The sequence below is a fragment of the Haliaeetus leucocephalus genome, unplaced genomic scaffold (assembly GCF_000737465.1).
Source record: "Haliaeetus leucocephalus isolate CR32 unplaced genomic scaffold, Haliaeetus_leucocephalus-4.0 Scaffold473, whole genome shotgun sequence".
NCBI classification, from domain to species: Eukaryota; Metazoa; Chordata; class Aves; order Accipitriformes; family Accipitridae; genus Haliaeetus; species Haliaeetus leucocephalus.
Window position 1 is genome coordinate 3,753,371 of NW_010972909.1, and position 19,939 is coordinate 3,773,309.

Genomic DNA, 19,939 nt, shown 5'->3' on the forward strand with positions numbered 1-19,939 from the left:
TTTGACAGGCTGCATATTGCTTCTTTTTGTACAACCTGTACTTTTAGAAGTAGTAAGGTATTTGTGGGTGTCTGGCGAAGGCATCTCAAAATCCCAGCCAGAATGTAAACAAAATACAGTTCTTCAATAAAATTCAATAAATATTGGCCAATATAAACCTGCAAAAAATCAGACTGTGCCATGCAACATTAAACCTTGTGAACTGCTGAAATCCCTCACCTCAAGCCTTTTTCAAAAGCACCAGAAAAAGTACAGTCTAATGTACACAAATACACAGAGACTGTGTTAGGATGGTATGTAGAGGCCAGTTAGTGTACTTGCTCCATATTTTAGGGAACAACTTTTGAATCTCTCCGTGCATTTAGAAGATCCAGCCTCTAAACTCCAATTCTATTGTCAACAGTGTTTTCTTTGGAAAATAAACTGCCTTGGCTGAATTTGGAACTGCTCCCAAATTCAGCTTAGTGCTCACTTCCTGATAAATGGTAGTAGAAAATTTAGACCAGCTAACATAAACATTAGCATCTGTGTCCATAGAGAGAAGGTACATATAATAATACTGGGTGGACATCACTCAAAGAATTGTGGAGGCCACTGAAATGCTAGAATCCACTGTCCTTTATTTATACAGCACTGAAAGATGGCTCCTCTGAAAAATCCAGCCAGGCTGTAGGGCAGTGCTGCTCCAATGGCACTTGTCTAGGTGCAGAACAGAAGTATATTTTGCCCAGCTCCATGGAGGCCTTATAAATGTGATAAATCCCAAATTCCTGTGGGAAGGCTTGCACTTTTAATGATTCTTTTTTTAAAGAGCAGCTTATGGTGACAGGTAGGGTCCCCGGGTGGCGGGGGAGGTAAGCAGAGCCAGGCAGAGCAGGAGATGACACTGCCTTTCCTTCTGAGAAAACTTTAACAGCAACTGCTGGGTACTGATGGGATTACCCATCAGATAGTGCTAAGATCTGAGTAGCTTTGACTCCCCAACAGAAATGTGACTGGACCAATGCTTCCAAATCACTGCTGAAAAAGCGATGAGGGAGCAATTTCTGTACACGGGGAAGTGCTAAGTTAGAGGGACTGGGGGAAGAAAAAAGAATAAAATATACAGGCATCAGAGAACAAGAAGAAGTTCTTCCTTCAAGCAGCATTTGGATGCCCTTGACAGCAGCATCCTCACAGTATGCGCAACTTGTATCACTACTGCCTTGCAGTAGTGCTTGCACTTCTGTCCACATCTCGCCCTCCGTGCTCACAATATCACTGTCTGGAAGGGAGGGGATGTGGGGGTTGTGGCAGAGGAGGGGGACGTGGTGATGTAGTGGAGAGGTGGGCAGAAGTTCCTGGCTGCGTGGAGGGAGGACAGAGGAAGATGCTTGAAGGGTTTGGCCTGTGGCAGGAAGGATGGCCTAAAACCTGGATCTGAACTCTGTGGCTGCTGGGCTAATTTGGACTATTGTGTATCTTTTCTCCTTTAGCCATTCTGTACAACTTCCTATGGACAGTCTCCATGGTTGAGTTTTACAGGAAAAGCCGCGCTTGTACCATGAGGAGGAATGACTGTGATATCTGGCCATCACCTGATGGCCTTCTGGTTGTCATGAGAGAAAGACCTAAACCATAGGACATATGTATAGAAACTGTACGGAATAGGTTTTTTCAGCCTGGAAAAGAGATAATGGGAAAGGAGGTGGAGGCTCTACAGGACAAATATCTGTCTAATGCTGGCAGAAAAGGAGGTAATTCAGAAATTATTATTTGCTATTTCTCATAGCACAAGAAGTAGGGAACACCCAAGGAAATTAGCAGGCCCAAGGGCCAAAGCAAACAGCAGGAAATGCTCCTTTCAAAGAGCATAAATTGTGGAACGCATTGACACAGGATGTTGTGAAGGCCAAAAGTATACTTTGGTTAAAAAGGAAACTAGGTAAGTTCATGGAGAACAGACGCCTACAGAGTAATTTAATTGGCATGCTCCAGCGTTAACCTTCTATTGAGGAAGCCCTTAAAATACCTCCTGCTCTAGGCTGCACAAGTTCGTCAGGGTAAGGGTTATCTCCGTCCTTGTTCTGGTCTAAGACTTTTTTCCAAAGCATTTTCTGTGGGGGACTGTCAGAAGCAGGAGAGCGGACTAGCTGGACCTTTGGTTTTGGTGTCACAGTTCAGCTTCAAGGCACAGTAGGTTGTGGCTGGAGAGCGGGGCTGGAGGTATTTGTACAGGAGAGGCCATGTGAATATGAAATAATTAAGTGAATGAAATGAAATAATTAAGCCAAAATGAAATAATTAAGTGACAAGTACCATAGACCCATATCTGGGCTCTGAGGTTTATTGTTTGCATTTTCTTAACTGTCTTTAACTTTTTGATACAATTGTATAGTAAGGGGAAGAAAAATAAAAGGAATTTCTTCTCTATTTTTTTTTTTTTCATTTTCCATTTATAACCAAGCAGACACTTTCTCTGTTTTTTTAAGGAAAGATCCACACATAAAAATTACTTGGGCAGATGTTCTTCCATACTTCTCTGTAGCCAGATTTTTTTTTCCCCTTCCCCCATCTTTCTCATTCATTTAATGCAGCAGGGATGATACAGTGCAGGACACCGGTAAGCAAAGGTGAAAATAAGCTATAACGATGGTTCAAAAGCTATAGACTAGATCCTCAGCTATGGTGAGTCGGAGCACTTCATTGAATCAATAGAGGTACAGCCATAGAAACCAGATGAATATGTGGCCCACCATCAGGGAAGTCAACTGAAGTGACAAAATAAGTTCTAGTGACATCTCACTAAACAACATCCCAGTGATGAGAATTTTCAACAATAGAGCTCATCCCTAGTCATTGCAACTGTTGTTCTGTATTTTCCCCTTAAGCTGCTCTGTACTGACAGGAACGTGAGATGATTTTAGCTCTTTCTTTCATGCAGAATCAATAAAATGCTTGCACCAACACTGGTCATGAAATGACCATGGACCATGAAATGTTTGTCTGACTTTCTTTATTTTACAATACATCAAAAGTATTTCCAAAATTAATCAGGTCATAAGGCTGAGATATATAGTTACAAAAGTTTGGGCAAACCTGCCAGGCCTAAATGTATTTTTGGTGAGTGGTCCCTCTCATCTACCATAACAGCAGCAGCAAGAGCAGTGACTTAAGAAAAGAGGAATATTTTTTAAACTTCCTGGAAGCAGTAAGAACTGTGAGTTATCTAGTATGTGGTGGTTCTCCTATTGAGGAGCAGAAAGTCACTAAAAATATTTTGTAAGGAAGAAGAGCAGCTAACTCCTCTTTAAGGAGAAAACTGCCGTTTGGAGGAGGTTTGTAATTCAGGAGGAACTGCAGTTTCCAAAGATCTTCCCTGAGCAAGCATCTTGGGTTAGATAACAGAGCCTCGGAAATTGATGTCAGTAGTCTTTGAGGAAGATTGCAGGTTGGGTTAGATGACCTTTAAAGGTGCCTTCCAACCCAAACCATTCTATGATTCTATGACTATCATTACTGCTATCACAGAAGGGGGTTGACAGCCAGCTGCCCACATAGTTTTCCCACCAAGAAATCACAGACAGAGACACTTCAAAATGGCATGCATTTCTCAGAGGGCTACATTTATTTATTATTTTTGGTATGTTGTTCTGGTTTTGTCTGCTTTGCCCGCAAGTATTTTTTTAAAATTATTTCTTTCAAAGTAAAACCAGATGAGTCAGTGAGTTTCATCTAATTTTCTAAGATTTTGATTGGACCTGAGAAGCTGTTTGCTAATGATTGTTACAATGAACTCTTGATGATGCCACATAAACTTGGTAGAATGGCTATAAATGAACTCTGTATCTGTTTATTTTTATTAATGCATGAAATCACTTGCATAAACTTTACCTACCTACAAGTATATCTAAATCACAGAATCACAGAACTACTGCTACTGGGAGGGACTTCTGGAGTTCATCTAGTCCAAACCCCTGCTCAAAGAAGGGTCAGCTGGACCAGGTTGCCCAGGAACTTGTTGAGTCATGTTTTGAATATCCCCAAGGATGGGGACTCCATAACCTCTCTGGGAAACCTGTGACAGTGCTCAATCACTCTCACAGTAAAAACCTTTTTGTCTTATGTTTAAATGGATTATTTCTTTATATTGCAGTTTGTGCTCATTGCCTCTTGCCCATCACTGGACACCCCTGAGAAGAGTCTGGTTTGACCTTCTTTAATCCCCCTATCAGGTATTTATACACATTGATAAGATCCCCCAAGCCTGCTCTTGTTCAGGCTAAACACCCCAGCTCTCAGCCTCTCCTTGTATGACAGATACTCCAGTCTCTTAATCATCTTTGTGACCCTCTGCTGGACTTGCTCCAATACATCCTTGACTCTTTTGTGACGGGGAGCCAAGCACTGGGCACAGCATTCCAGATGTGGCCACAGCAGTGCTGAGTAGAGGGACAGATCACCTCCCTCGACCTGCTGGCAATGCTCCTCCTAATGCAGCCCAGGATAGCATTGCCCTTCATTGCCGCAAGTGCACATTGCTGGCTCATGTTCAACTTGTCAAACATGACGCCCAAGTCCTTTTCTGCAAAGCTGCTTTCCATTTGGTCAGTCCACAGCCTGAACTGGTGCACGGGGTCGTTCCTTCTCAGGTGCAGGACTTTGCAATTCCCTTTGTTAGACTTCATCAGACTCCTGTCAGCCCATTTCTCCAGCCTGTGAAGGTCCCTCTGGATATTAGCACAACCATTTGGTGTGTCAGCCACTCCTCCCAGTTTTGCAACATCTGCAGACTTGCTGAGGCTGTACTCTGCCCCATCATCCAGGCCATTGATGAAGATGTTGAAGAGTACTGGATCCAGTATCAACCCCCAGGGTACACGACTAGTGACTGCCCTCCAGGTGAACTTTGTGCCACTGACCAAAACGCTTTTTGCTCAGTAGTTCATCAGTTTTTAATTCACTTCACTGTCCACTGACCTAGTCTGTTGAGGAAATTACGCTACCTGCCAGGAATTATGCCACCATCAACAGGGCTCAGCCCTAGGTTCCTGCTTGAAGAAAATGAGTTGCCAATCCGCTGAGTAATTAAGAGGGTTTTTTATCCGATATGTGGAGCAGCTCAAGCTGGGTGCGTCTGAAGAGGGACCCTGAACAAAGAAATCCCTGGGCAATTATACCCTTACGATCTAAATTCCCCATCCCTCACACGACAGTTCTGACTAGTAGTAACATTAGGGTCTGGGGTCTCCCGCTCTTCATTGGGCCCCTTCATCGTCTCTAGGTGGGTTGTTTCTTCTCTTATCTCCAAGGTTGCTGCATCAGCTGATGATGGTAGCGGCCTTCCTTGCTTCCTTATCTTCCAGCTTGAACCAGCTCTGGGGCCTTCTTTTACTTAACAAGGTAAAAAAAGTTCAGCATCCCTGGATGAAAGTTAACAGCCTAAGGTTTCAGCAAATTTAGCTACTAATGCTAAGCAAGTTACACTAAGTGAGTTCTACATAAGTAGTATGCCAAATCCCACAACACTGTTTATTCATGAGGGTATTATGGGAGATAGTGCTGACATCATCTGGATGAACGTTTTCATCTAGGAAAATTCCATGGTATCAAAAGGACTGAGGGCCACTGCAACACCCAAAATGTCTCTTGCTTTCTTTCCACGAAACATTATTTTTGTGGATTTGAAGCTTTTGTAGTGAATTGTTTGGCTTGGATAGATGTGTCAAAATATTTTATGGCCTGTATAATGTGGGTATTTGTGATGCAGTCATTCTGTGGATGCAGCTTTTATAGAATTTAGCCACATGCAGTTCAGGGAGCAGGCCACACTATATGTATGCTATCCTTTTCCAGGAGCAGTACTTCTTTGCTAACAATTCTGGATAATTTAGAGGGGGTTGTTGATATGCCATTTTATGTGTATTGTGTTTCTACAGTAAGATGAGCAAATGTCTTCTGTAAAAAAGATGTAAGAACTCTACACACAGTTTTTCCAACAAAATGCAACGTAAATATTTGGCTAAGAAATTTTCATCCTGGAACAAAGGTTTCAAAAGCTAAGATGAAAATATTGTCCCTCCCGTAATGACTAGACAAGTCACCATGTGCTAGTAGTCACTGTGCTCAACTGCAATTCAGCCTAGCATTCTCATCTTCTAATTACTCCTTAACATTTACAATGAAGTATTTATTTGCAATACCATACAGGTATTACAGAGAGTAACAAATCAAATTCCATAACAAAAAACCCCCACATAATTAACAAGCAGCCACTCCTGAAGCAAGGTTAGAGTTAGGTATGTGTTTCAGCATAAACAACTTAGTGATTATGGTCCTGCCCAAGATTTTACTTAACTGACTTTTGGGGAGGAGGATGGAAGGAGTCAGCTAGAAATTTTCTGTTTATATGGAGCAGCTTTCAACAGAAATATAAAATGGAACAATTGTGTCTGTAAAGAGTGCTTAGTACAAAGACTTTCATCCCAAAAGATCTCATGTTTGTTGTTAGGCTTTCTAAAACAATACAACCTAAAAGTAAAATAACATTTGCAATAAAAACAGTATGAGCAATTCAATTTTTTTTCCAACTTTGAACAAGAAAAATATGTTTCTTGTTAAAGTCAATGTTTCTTAGATCCCTGACTTGCCCTCTTGCCTCCCCACCCCAAACAGAATGCTGCCATACACTGAATTTAAAACCTCTCTGCACAAAAGCACTCTGCAGCTATTATTATGCCCATAAAAACACGTGCCTCTGAAAATATACACCGACAAAGGTGGAGATTTAAAAACAAACAAACAAAAACAACCAGGAAAATGAGGTGATCACACTGTCCATGTCAATCAAATCTGACACAGGAGTAAGACCCTGAAATCTGTGGTAATAACTGGCTGAGAAGAGTGAGGACAGCCTCTCAGGAACCCACTGAAAGAACAGCTGTGAGGTCCTGGGAGACCTTAGAGAACCAACATGGGGTGGGGAGCACCTCCAAAATAAGCTTCAAATTTTGCACTCTATTAACACCAGAGAGCCGCACTCTGAAACTAAAGGTATAGGGAACCACATTTCATTAGTTCTGTTGTTCATGGAGAAGCCTGGATTTTTATTTATTTTTTTTTCAGGGATATTAAAGTTGCAGGTTGGCAGAAAAGACATAGATTTGTCTGAAGACAGGCAAGGAAAAAGGCTCTACAAAAGGGGTCCGGAGGGGTCCTGAAGGGATGGAGCAACAGAGACAAATCATCAAATCATGACAGCCTGTAGGCAGAGGAAGCACTCCCTGTGTGACTGCTGCAAAAATGGACAAGATGTTCAGTGAGGAAAAGAATATGAGTTTGTGAATTGTACTGATTTTTTCTGGAATATAGCAGTTAAAATGAGGTTTGACAGAGAGCCTGTCATAAAGAGAAGCTATTGCTCGCTTCCCACTAAGCATAATTCTGTTTTATACAAAAGGAATTGTTCTGTGCAAGGAAAAATATAGTGTCCCACTGTTTGTACAACCCGGGAACAAAAAGTAGAAGCAGTTTCTGTTTTCCACATTCTGGGTAACTACAACAAAGCTGGCTGCATCTTAAAAGTTAAAGGAGCTATCAGTGAAGTACTTTTCTCAATTTAGCCATTCAGAAAATTAATGTGTGTGCCTGATAGAGAAAAATGTGTTTTCTTCAACATCTTCATCTTTCACCAGACTGTTGTGTCCACAATTCTTTAGTGCCCAAGCTCTGACAATAGTTCCAACAAAATCCCCTTGTCATAGAATCACAGAATGGTTTGGGTCACAAGGGACCTTTGAAGATCACCTAGTCCAACCCCCTCCCACTCCGTCATGGGCAGGGACATTTTTTGCTATATCAGGTGCTCAAAGTCCCATGTTATGAGCAAAAAGCAGGTGCAGATCCCTCAGGGAAGGGGCATTACAGTCAGAGTGAAAGTTTTGGCTTTATTGCAAGCCTAGCATTACCACAGGGGCAGCCCTGGGACACCAACGCTAGTAAAAATGGTGACCTGACACAATGGAGTCCTTCTTGGGGGTGAAGCTCAAGGGAAAGCACCACAGGGGTGGGTAATAAAACTTGTGCTGATTAACATATCGTACATATACAATGTCTTGTTTTGCTCATTAGCAAGTCTCTGATGTAATGCAGGTCTATTGTCCAAATTCTGAGATCTGCAGCTGGCCGTCACGTTGATGCCCATGCAAGGGTATGTGTAGATGGGGAAAATGAACTATCCTGGGTTACTGTGACAACAAGATAAGATGCACTTGGGACTCTACACACTCGGATTGGGGAGGTGAATTATCCTGGGTTACTGTGCCAAAGTCTTCTCATGCCCTACACCTCGTCCAACCTGGCCTTGAACATTTCCAATGATAGGGCATCCACAACTTCTCTGGGAAACCTGTTCCAGTGCCTCACAACCCTCACTGTAAAAAATTTATTCCTTATGTCCAATCTAAATCTACCCTCTTTCAGTTTAAAGCCGTTGCCCCTTGTCCTGTCACTACAGGCCCTGGTAAAGAGTCTCTCTCTTTCTTTCCTGTAGGCCCCCTTTAAGTACTGGAAGGCTGCAATAAGGTTTCCCTGGAGTCTTCTCTTCTCCAGGCTGAAAAACCCCAACTCTCTCAGCCGTTCTTCACAGGAGAGGTGTTCCAGCCCTCTGACCATTTTCGTGGCCTCTTCTGGACTCACTCTAACAGGTCCATGTCTGTCTTGTGCTGGGGACCCCAGAGCTGAATGCAGAACTCCAGGTGGGGTCTCACCAGAGCAGAGTAGAGGGGCAGAATCCCCTCCCTCGGCCTGCTGGCAAACTTCTTTTGATGTAGCCCAGGATACAGTTGGCTTTCTGGGCTGCGAGCACATATTGCTTGGTCATGTCCAGTTTTACATCCACCAGTCACCCTAAGTCCTTCTCTGCAGGGCTGCTCTCAATAAATTCATCCCTCAGTCTGCACTGATACTGGGGATTACCCTGACCCAGGTGTAGGGCCTTGCACTTGGCCTTGTTGAACTTCATGAAATTTGCATGGACCCACTCCTCAAGCCCATCAAGGTCCCTCTGGATGGCATCCTTTCCCTCTAACGAATCAGCTGCATCACTCAGCCTGGTGTCATCTGCAAACTTGCTGAGGGTACATTCAATCCCACTGTCTATGTCATTGATGAAGATGTTAAATAGTATTGGTCCTAGTACAGACCCTTGAAGGGCACCACTCGTTAGTCGTTTCCACTAGGACATTGAGCCATTGACTGTAACTCTTTGGATGTGGCCATCCAGCCAAATCTTTATCCACCTACCAGTCCATCCATCAAACCCATATCTCTCCAATTCAGAGGTAAGAATCTTGGGGGGGACTGTACCAAAGGCCTTACAGAAGTCTAGGTAGATGGCATCCATAGCTCTTCCCTTGTCCACTGGTGCAATCATTCTGCTGTAGAAGGCCACTAGGTTAGTCAGCTACAATTTACCTTTGGTGAAGCCATGTTGTCTGTCTCAAATCACCTGCTTGTCTTCCGTATGTTTCAACATATCTTCCAGAAAGATCTGCTCCATGATCTTACCAGGCACAGAGGTGAGGCTGACTGTGCTGAACCCCATCTCCTTACTTGGTACCTATGTTAACTGAGATTCCCAGATGATGCCTGTTGGGTATTAGCTTTGCCTGAGCTTCCTTAGCTTCCAAGATCAGATGAAGACAGTGTGGCCTGGCCCTGGTCCCTGTGGCTCCACACCAGTTACTAACTGGCCTGTCAGGGCAAAGCAGCAATGTCGTGTCTGTCCCAAATTACAAAGCAAAGCAGCTGCATTGACCCACAAGTACAGCTGGGGAAATGCTAAGGCATGAGACAGCACGCGAGGAACTTGCATCAGCTGGACGACATGAATGCAGGAGGTAAAGGTCAGTAACCTCCCTTTCCTCCATGCTGTGTGTGAAGGCATTAACAAAGCACTTCTAGTGCTGACCTGGCTTATCAGCTCAGGATAGGAAGTAAAAACCAATGCTGTTTGCAATCATTCTGTATAATATCTGGAAGAAACCCACAGATTTAACACAGCTTTTTCCCAAAATGCAGCCAATAAACTTCTGTGGTGTTCCTAACTTAAATGAGGTTTGAGCTCCAAAGCTGAGTGCTTCTTTGCTTTATGTCTTTTGCATCCTAAAGAAGATGTTGTCTAGCAATGTCCCGCAGAAGTGTCCAAGTTAAGAGTTTATCATCTCCCTTGTAGTAAGCTCTAAGCTATCTGGTATCATACTTCAGAGTTTAAATTGCAAACTTCAGGGACTTGGCTGTCTCAAAGAATAGTCACTTAGCTACCTATCATGCTAGTAAAAACCCACAGACAAATCCTGATGAGATGTCAGCTACAAACACATGCTAGATCCTAATTCTGAGCTGAGCAGTTCCATTAGTAGAAGACAGGATAATATGGGGGTTTGTAAGTACCATGAAAATTGTAATTGATTAAAAAAAAAAAAATCATTAGGAGCCTCATCATTAGTAGTCAGCTGGTAATAATAACGTGAGCCACATCACACGAAGTGCTGCCTACTGCGTTGCTGGTTCTCTGCTCTTGCCCCTCTCTAGCCTCTCCTGTATGTGTTGCAGCTGGAGCTGGAGCTGTTGCAGACGCAGACCCTTGGTGTGGTGTTGCCTACCACATCTCTGTGGAGTTTCAGGTGGGAGACATGGGACATAGCAGCTTTTGCTCTGAAGTTAATTCCTTTGGCTTAGGTGTTTGGAGGAGTTAGCAGTAGTGGGCACACCACGTATAGCTGAGCCATCTTTAATTTGTGTTGGTAGAAAGCCATTCCCTGCCTTTTTCCTGTGATGCTCCATGTGCCATGCTTAGGTGACTCTGGGGGAGATATGACCACCTCCACTTCATCCAACTACGTGAAGGCAGACAGACCAGTCATTCCCTGGGCTCTCACTTCTGGATGATTATGACCACTTTTTGTAAAGGCTGCGGGAGATTGTTGCTTTCTGGTGTGTGTTTGTGACAATAATCTCATATCTATGTAGTGGGTTGACCCTGGCTGGATGCCAGGTGCCCACCAAAGCTGCTCTATCACTCCCCTCCTCAGCTGGACAGGGGAGATTAAAAATACAGCAAAAGGCTCATGGGTCGAGATAAGGGCAGGGAGAGATCACTCACCAGTTATTGTCACAGGCAAAACACACTCAACTTGGGGAAATTAATTTAATTTGTTACCAATCAAAATCAGAGTAGGATAATAAGAAAATAAAAACTAAATCTTAAAACACCTTCCTCCTACCCCTCCCGCCTTCCCAGGCTTAACTTCACTCCCCATTTTCTCTACCTTCTCCCCCCCAGCAGCGCAGGGGGACGGGGAATGGGGGTTGTGGTCAGTTTGTCACATGTTGTCTCTGCTGCTCCTTCCTCCTCAGGGGGAGGACTCCTCACTCTTGCCCTGCTCCACCATGGGGTCCCTCTCATGGGAGACAGTCCTTCATGAACTTCTCCAACATGGGTCCTTCCCATGGGCTGCAGTTCTTCACAAACTGCTCCAGCATGGGTCTCTTCCCACGGACTGCAGTCCTTCAGGCACAGCCTGCTCCAGCGTGGGTCCCCCGCGGGGTCACGAGTCCTGCCAGACAACCTGCTCCAGCGTGGGCTTCCCACGGGGTCCCAGCCTCCTTCGGGCATCCCCCTGCTCCGCCGTGGGGTCCTCCCTGGGCTGCAGGTGGAGATCTGCTCCACCGTGGACCCCCATGGGCTGCAGGGGGACAGCCTGCCTCACCATGGTCTTCCCCACAGGCTGCAGGGGAATCTCTGCTCTGGCGCCTGGAGCACCTCCTCCCCCTCCTTCTTCACTGACCTGGGGGTCTGCAGGGCTGTTTCTTTCACATATTCTCACTCCTCTCTCCAGCTGCAGTTGCTGACACACAGCAACTTTTCCACCTTCTTAAATCTGTTCTCCCAGAGGTCCTACCACCATCGCTGATGGGCTCAGCCTTGGCCAGCAGCAGGTCCATCTTGGAGCCGGCTGGCATCGGCTCTGTCAGACATGGGGGAAGCTTCTGGCAGCTTCTCACAGAAGCCGCTCCTGTAGCCCCCCCACTACCAAAACCTTGCCTTGCAAACTAAATAAAAATCTAGCATAAGAGCATCAGGTTTCTTTGGCAAACTGGGTGCTCCTGGTGAGTGCTAGAAGTTAGAGTTGAGTCTCTGCTCATGCTGTCTTAAGGGCATGTCTTCACTGAGCTGGATGCACGTCTCTACCCTGATGCCTCTGGAAATGAAAGACGACTCCAGAACAAAAAGGCCTCTGAGGGAGAGGTACTTTAACATTCAAAATAAATGCAGATACAGGGACCTATTCTCTTTTTTCTTTTTTTTTCTTTTTTTTTTTGTAGTTGACAGCACTGCTGTTGTGTTCGCTCACCCAATACAATGTTTGTTTGTGATGTGAAGAGTCCGTAAAAATCTCTAGCTGAACATATGGTTTTCATCTTTTTTTTGTGGCATCTTGTTCTCTCTCTTCTTGTTTTGTTTCATGTCTTAGTCTTTCTCTCTTTTTTTTTTCCAAGTGCCATTGCTGGGCTATTTACTAATGACAGATGTACTTGTTTACATGGATTCTGACTATTATTTAACATTTATTATTTTTGTAGTTCATCAGGGCCAGGACTCTTCTTCCACTTACAAATACATTTAAGAAATAGCATCTCACCCACTGATTACATTTTAGGCAATTCTAAAAGGGAGAATTTCATGCTCAAATTAGAATTTCCACAATTATTTTGTTACCAGGAAATGGCAGTGTTTTGCTTAATATTTCATATGTTTCCAGATGCAGCACCCTAGTTATTTACCATCTTAAGGGATTTAATTTTCCATTTCCATTTATAGGATTAGTGTTTGAATAAATTGACTCCGATTGCCAGTGGATGGGAAACACTGAGATGATTTTACAGAGACAAGGATAATTGAAGCAGAAAAGTGGCTTTACATCACATTATGCTCATTTAGAGGCATTTTATTTATTCCCAACCTCCTTGTTCTTTTTTTTCCCTTGCTTGTCTGACAGGAGGTTCGTCCAACCTTCAGCATGACTCCTTTGTGCTTGCTCTGGCATTTGCATTTCAGAACTACTTCTCCCTTGCAAAGGGAAGGTTGTTTCTGGGTACTTTTCCAGTGAAACTCCTGCTGAAGCTATGCTGAGAGCAGCTGGCACTTTTTAGCTTTGGGCTCTGCGTCAGGACTTGTCTATTAGCATCCACAAGGGATGTGCAAATTTTCACTGATGTAACTGTGCTGGTTTCACTTCCAGAGTGTTTTACAAGTGGTTACTGAAAGGTAGGGTGCCTGTTCGTCATGTTGTTCATCACTTGTTATATAATGGGGTGTGGGGGGGTGTTATTTAAAAGCAGAGATATATCTGTCACTGAAGTTTCATTACTTGTTCAGTTTCTTTCAATTATTACTGAGGCTTGGCCTTTTTATAACAAATGGTGAAAATAATGTCTGTTTTTAGTGTACATCTTTTGCTGTACACAAACCCAAGTGAAATGTTTGTCTCTGCTGTACTAGCTTACACTATTTTTCTAATATTCCCAAAAGTATGCAGATAAAGAATGGAGCCTTCTGATTATGAGACTAATGAATTCAAACCTCACTTCTATGCTCAAATACATTTCTTTCCATACTATTCAGTGGCATAAGATTTTATTTGTCCTCCGTATGTCTATAAACTTAACTTAACTTAAAGGAGAAGCTAGTACAGTAAATTATGCTACTAATTTCCATCCAAAAAAGCATATCTTTGTTTTATTGTGGCTCCAAAGGCAATCTTAGCAGTCTCCCTCTAAGAGCAAGGTTCCATATGTACCTATACAGATATGGAAGTCATTGTGTACTAGAAACCCTAATGCTCGTGCCAAGCGAGCAGACCTGGCATCCTCCAGCCTTGCAGGTGAAAACATCAGCTGACAGCTGCAAGTATAGTTTTATTTCAGCCAGTGCCTGAGGCTGTGCAGAGGAAGTGTATATTACTCTGGAGTGCAAGGTGGCTTTCTTCAAGACTTATTCACCACTGTTAGTCCACCTAGCTTGAAGGTCAGGTAGACCCTGAGCATCAAGATTCACTCAGAAGGAATCCTTGCCTTTCTCCTGCCCCCACCTTGTGTGCAAGCCCTCTTCCAGGGCTTCTTTCTGACTCTGGGCTGTTCCTGATGAGTAGCATCCTAAACTAGGAGAAATGCCATGGTGCTCTTCCTTTTAGCAGTACCTCACTGGAAGACAATTCCTTTGGACAGCAGCATAATGCTGCAGCTTCTTCAACTTCATATGGTCTAGAAGGCTGTAGGTATTTGGAATGCATGTAGCATAATTCCATACAGATGTTTCCATGCCATGTTTGCTGGCCACATGAGAGAGAGCACGTGAGACTTCACAGGTTGGCGTGGGTAACAACGTAGCTGAGTCATGGAGGTGAACTCATAAAGGTTCACACCACACCTACGCATGTGTAGCAGGAGCTCAGTATAGAGCAGCTGCAAGGAATGCAAAGTTCAGACCTCTATTCTACCTGCCCCAAAACTGCTGTGGATCAGGATCCTCTTGTGTTTTTCCAGCTCCTCCACAGCTCAGAGATAGTGGCCATATGAAAATACTCTCTTGGCTTTCCAGTGGTCTCGGGCCACCGAGTCAAGACCTTATACTTATACAGGGACATCAGGATGCTGCGCTCTCCCCAGGGCAAGGGCACTGTGGGGCATCCGTGAGACACCTCTGGGATCTGGCCTGGACCTGGCTGTGTGCTCAGTGTTGGAATTGCTCATCTGGCCCATCTTCTGAGCACCGGGCAAAAGGGAGGTCCTACAGTGAGAGATGGAGGTCTAATGAGATCTGACGGCAGCCCTTGGGCTTTAGCCAGCCACTTGGGATGTGACCTGATACAGGAGAAGAGAGGAGGAGAGAGAGCATGTCCCTTACAGAACACCATCTCTTGTATGTCAGCTTTTCCTTCACAAGTTACGTGGAGTCTGTATGCTGTCCAACACTCCTCTCCCATCTGTCACTGGGCAGTCCACGCTTGTTAACTGTGTTCACTTTTTCTGTTTCTCCAAGGGCTTTTCTGTATGCTTTGAGGGCCTTTTCTGTCTTTATTATTTATGGGGTTTTGTCATTCCCTCTTTCCTTCTCTCATCCCCCTCACACACAAATCCTGTAAAGAAGCTGGTCACGTCTGGCTTCTTGTATGCTGCAGGTACCAAGCTCAAATCAGGAAAGTGAAAAAGTGGGGCTACTAGGCAGTGTTCAGCAGCCTGCCGAGATGTCTGAAAGGTTGGTTTCTGGAACACTCTCCAGAATCTATTGTGGGATATCTCCAGCCAGTGTGACACAACAGGTTTTGATGATGACAAGCATCCTGTTCTCACAGATTGTCCCTGTTAATAAACAAACAGACCAGATAAACTGAAACTACTGACCTCAGAATAGGAAAGTCCCTAAACTTATTTAAATAAATAAAAAAAAAAAAAAAAGTTGGAGGGGGCAGCACACTTTACATCCCTTGGTAAAAGATTTTCTTAAGGCCTCAAGTTCCTGGGTAGTCAAAACATCCCCAAAATGGTTATTTGTCTTTGGTGCTGTTTACTAAGAGCATTCATCAAATCCACTCCTGATAATGCATGTAATAGGCAATGGCAATACAGATGGCGCATGTGATACTGCTCTCTTGCTATACTTGTTCTTTAGGCTAAGAGTTATTGTTGAAAAAAACAATCTTCTGAACATCATTTTAGAGGACTGATGAGACTCTGCATTTGTATGAATCTCAAAAGACCCCTAAATAATTCCCTTACTTACATGATGTGTTTGAGTCCTGTCTTCCTATTGAAAGGCACCTACTTTCATGGAAAGGTTAGCTACAGAGTGTGTATGTGAAAAAGGTATGTCAGGGCCCTCTATTCCATTGGGATAGTTTGGTGGGATGCATGCTGTGTGTCACATGATAGGGAAGAGGCTGCACAACCTCTTCTCTCACCCCCCCTGCGCATTGAATTAATTGTGACAGCTCAAGCTTCTAACCCCAGATAAAACAAGAGTTGCTTTATCACTGTCATTTAACATGAGTTGGCTAATAAGTTATCTAACATGAACACCTTTTTTTGTTTGCATTTGTTGTTCTTCTTTGGTTTCTTTTCTAAAGCAGCCATTCTCTGAAACACTACATTTCATTCTTCTTGTTTCCACAGAACAAGCCGCAGTCATCAGCTGTCTGACATGCCCCATGTGTTGCAAACATAGACCCGGCAAGGGGAAAGATGTCTTTGTTTCCTCCACTAAGGTATTTTGTTATGAATAGTTTAGTTGGACCTCATTGCAAGAACTGGTGGAGCCAGCTGTGCTGATGATGGATGAAGGAGCTAGAAGGTTAGTGATCTCTCTGGGCTGGGACTGATTTACCTAGACAGACTAAAAGGGAGTTGTTATCACCCTTCTTATCCCTCATTAGCATCTCCTGGGTGCACATTTATGGCCGCATGATGGAGAAAGTAGTTCATTAGTGAATCCCTTGCATACACTGTGGCTACACTCCTCTATGCTGGTGAATAAGGTGAATTAACCCCTCTGATGTATCCTCCTCAGCTTTAGGAAGAAATAGCTCTTCATACATGCACAGATATTTTCCCGCATTTACAATGCTACTGGGTTGCATTCTTGCATGTGCAAAGGGTCAAGTACTGTGGCTCAGAGGTATATTCTCACCAAAAAGGTGTTTGGGAGTTTTAAGCACTGAGCCTTCTGCCTGTGATAAAATCTATGCAACCAGGTCGCAGCACAGCTTAGTGTACCTTGCTCTGAAAACATAACAAAGCAAAATAGAAAATGAATCTCCTTGAACCAAAATGCATGAAGCAACTGTAAATTATCATAGGTTTCAAAGGAGGCATGCCCTGCTCCAGCACTATCAAAAACCGCTTTTGATGAACTATACAGCAGCAGTATAGTCACTTCAGTGTTCTGCTGGGGGAATATGACTGTAATTAAAAGGCGTTCAAGAAAATAAAAAGAACAGAGGAAAATACTCTGTCCCGTTGCTTTGCACCTTATTGAAGTGGAGGTTAGATGCTACTATTCTGTTTCGGTAACACTTTGTGCTGCTGTAATTGACTGTGCCAAGTAGATGGCAGCAAAGAATCCTTTTAAGAGGAAAAATAAAAGGAGAGAGACAGTCTACCAAAGCATGGCAGGGTAATAAGCTGAAACCAGAGGATAAAGGAAGGCAGAGGTAACAGAGAGCATCCTAGAACTGCTAGGTAAGTGCATCAGACCGTGCAGCGCAATGCTGCAGGATGATCTAAGTTTTCACCTAACAGAAGTAATTCAGTTGATTAAATCTTAGATGTTTGCACAGCTTTGAAAATGGAAACCAGTACATCAGGCTTTCTCACAGCAGCTAACTTTAGATCTACAAGGACAATCTCATTAGGCTGTATCTAGAGCAGTGATTTTCAATGTCTTTTAGTTGCAGTCCTTAAAAATTTTTCACTGCAGGTGCAAAATCCTGTAAACTGATTTCAAATATATTGTGAAAGTGTTAGTTGCTCTTAGGTACACCTCGCAGCACCCTCAGAAATATCAGTGGATCACAGGATGAGATTATTGCTTTACAGCTGAGGAAAAAGAGAGGAGTTGCTCTAGCGTGCCATTCAGGACTGAGCTGATGCACTGTGTCAGCCTCTGGAGGAGACTCCCGCTTTTCATTAGCTGTAGAAGGGCTATGTGAAGACAGGTCTGCTGTGTCTGAAGCTACCCATTGTGGAGGGGGAAAAAAAAGAGACTAAATATATCATTTACTATCCTAATCGTTCACTCTAATCATGATCTGCACTTCACAGAAATTTAATGCACACACGCACTCCACCCCACCCCCCATCCCTCTCCTTTGCTGAAAAGGAAAAACTTGCTCACAGATTATCTAAATGCAAATTTTTATTTATCTAATGAGTAATATTGGGGGGGAGAGGAGGGTTATCCTACTTTGGTTTTCTCATTTCTTTGTTTTCTCTTTCGTTTGTCCTTACTCGGACCAGACACAGAACACCCTAATCACTTGGATAAGATGTTCTCTTGACTAGTCATGTTTTACAACACATATTAAGCATATATGAACTCTTCCTGAACTATGTATAGTTAAAGGTGACCTTGCTATTTTCTCAGTGCTCTGTAGGGTGGCAGATTTGTCTCCATACAGTCAGTACGGTAAGAGGCGTAAAGAGAAGCTGAATGGAGATTCAGAGATGAGATTAGGTGGCTGCAGACTGAAGCTTGCATGACATCTTGGGTTATTACTTTCCTACTTAGAAAGATATCTTTGACAATTACATGTGGGTATCTGGATGAGAATGCCATGCTGAGGAACCTTTCTGAGCAAGGAGTGGAAGGGAAGAACAAATGGGGTGGTTCAAGAGGACTGAGCAAACCAGATAAAGAGGAAAAGCATATATTTCAGAAGAATTGTCTAACATAGATAATATTCAGTCCACAAATAGCTTTGTTGTTTATCCATGGGATTTTATTTTTGCATGATTTGTATCTTAATGATGTATTGCATTATTTCAATGTCTTTTTATGATATTGGAATATTCCTTGTCTTCACAAGATAATTAAATACAGTAGCTAATTAGTACCAAATTAAATACTTTTTTCCCGTCTAAACACTTGCACTTTTATGCTGTAGTAATACTAGTAACAACTGGTCTAGTATATTATTATGTGATTTAGAGAAGATGATATCTCAGTCACCTTTAAGAGACAACAACCCATAATGCTTAAAAAAACCTCTACTGTGTTATTTCACATCAAGTTAGGTCATCAGCAGTACTATTGGTCTAATGTTTTTATTGTTACTAATGAAAAATCATTAAATAATAATACTTTTTAAAATATGTGATGTTCTGGTTGACACTTCATATTTCAAACAAAGCTTTTTAAAATTGCAAATTCCCTAAAGCAGTTTTCTTCAATGACATTTTCTGAGCTCTGCAAAACAAAACCAAAAGAAAACTAGTTCCACAAACTGGTTTTCATTCCCAAGTTGAACAAAGACAAATTTCAAACCAATCAGAAAATAGAAGTCCAAATTTCCATCAGCTCTGGTAATGAATCTCGGCAGAGTTCTCCTTTGTACAGCTAGATTATATGATCCCTTCTGGCTTTTTTCTCACACAAGAGCTGCAATAAACTTATATCACTTGTAAAATGTCCTGAGATCTGCACTGGAATGTGGTATGATAAGATGTAAAATACAAGCCAACCTTTTAGAATTTAATAACAACCACAACCTTGGTATAAATTGCTTTAAATACCTGAAAGTTTTATCACCCCTTCCCTTTCTGCTGAGGAAATTGAAACAGCAGGGATCACTAGGAGGGTGGCAGAGCTGGGTACGGAAAGCAGGCATCATGACTTCCAGGTCTTTGTGTTTCTTGGTCTAGTAGTTAGAGTAGAGGTAGTAAAACTAAATGGACCATGAGGAAGCTTTTATTTAAGCACAATAGCTTAAGAAATTAATAGGAAACATACTCCAATTTAGAGAAGGTGCTTTAGAGTTAAATAGATTCAGGAGCGATGCACATGAAATCTTTCCTCTTTAAAAAGATTTGTGTTCATGGTATTGAGCTTTTAAAACTCATGTCATAGTACTAATAACCCCTACTGGGATCCAAGGCTTTAGTGGTAAAAATAAACTGTGTTCAACACAGCGTTCTGAAACTATTTGTTAGATGAACAAGGGGAAAAAAGAACTAAATCAAGCAGACATTAATCTGGTATTTCAAGCAGGTCAGACAAAGCAATGCATTTTATTTTTATATTTTATTCATGCTAATTCCTCCCCCTCTCTCCATCTCGGCTTAAAATAGATAAATGATTGAGTCACAAAAGCTCTGCTTCCAGGCAATCTAACTCACAGCAACA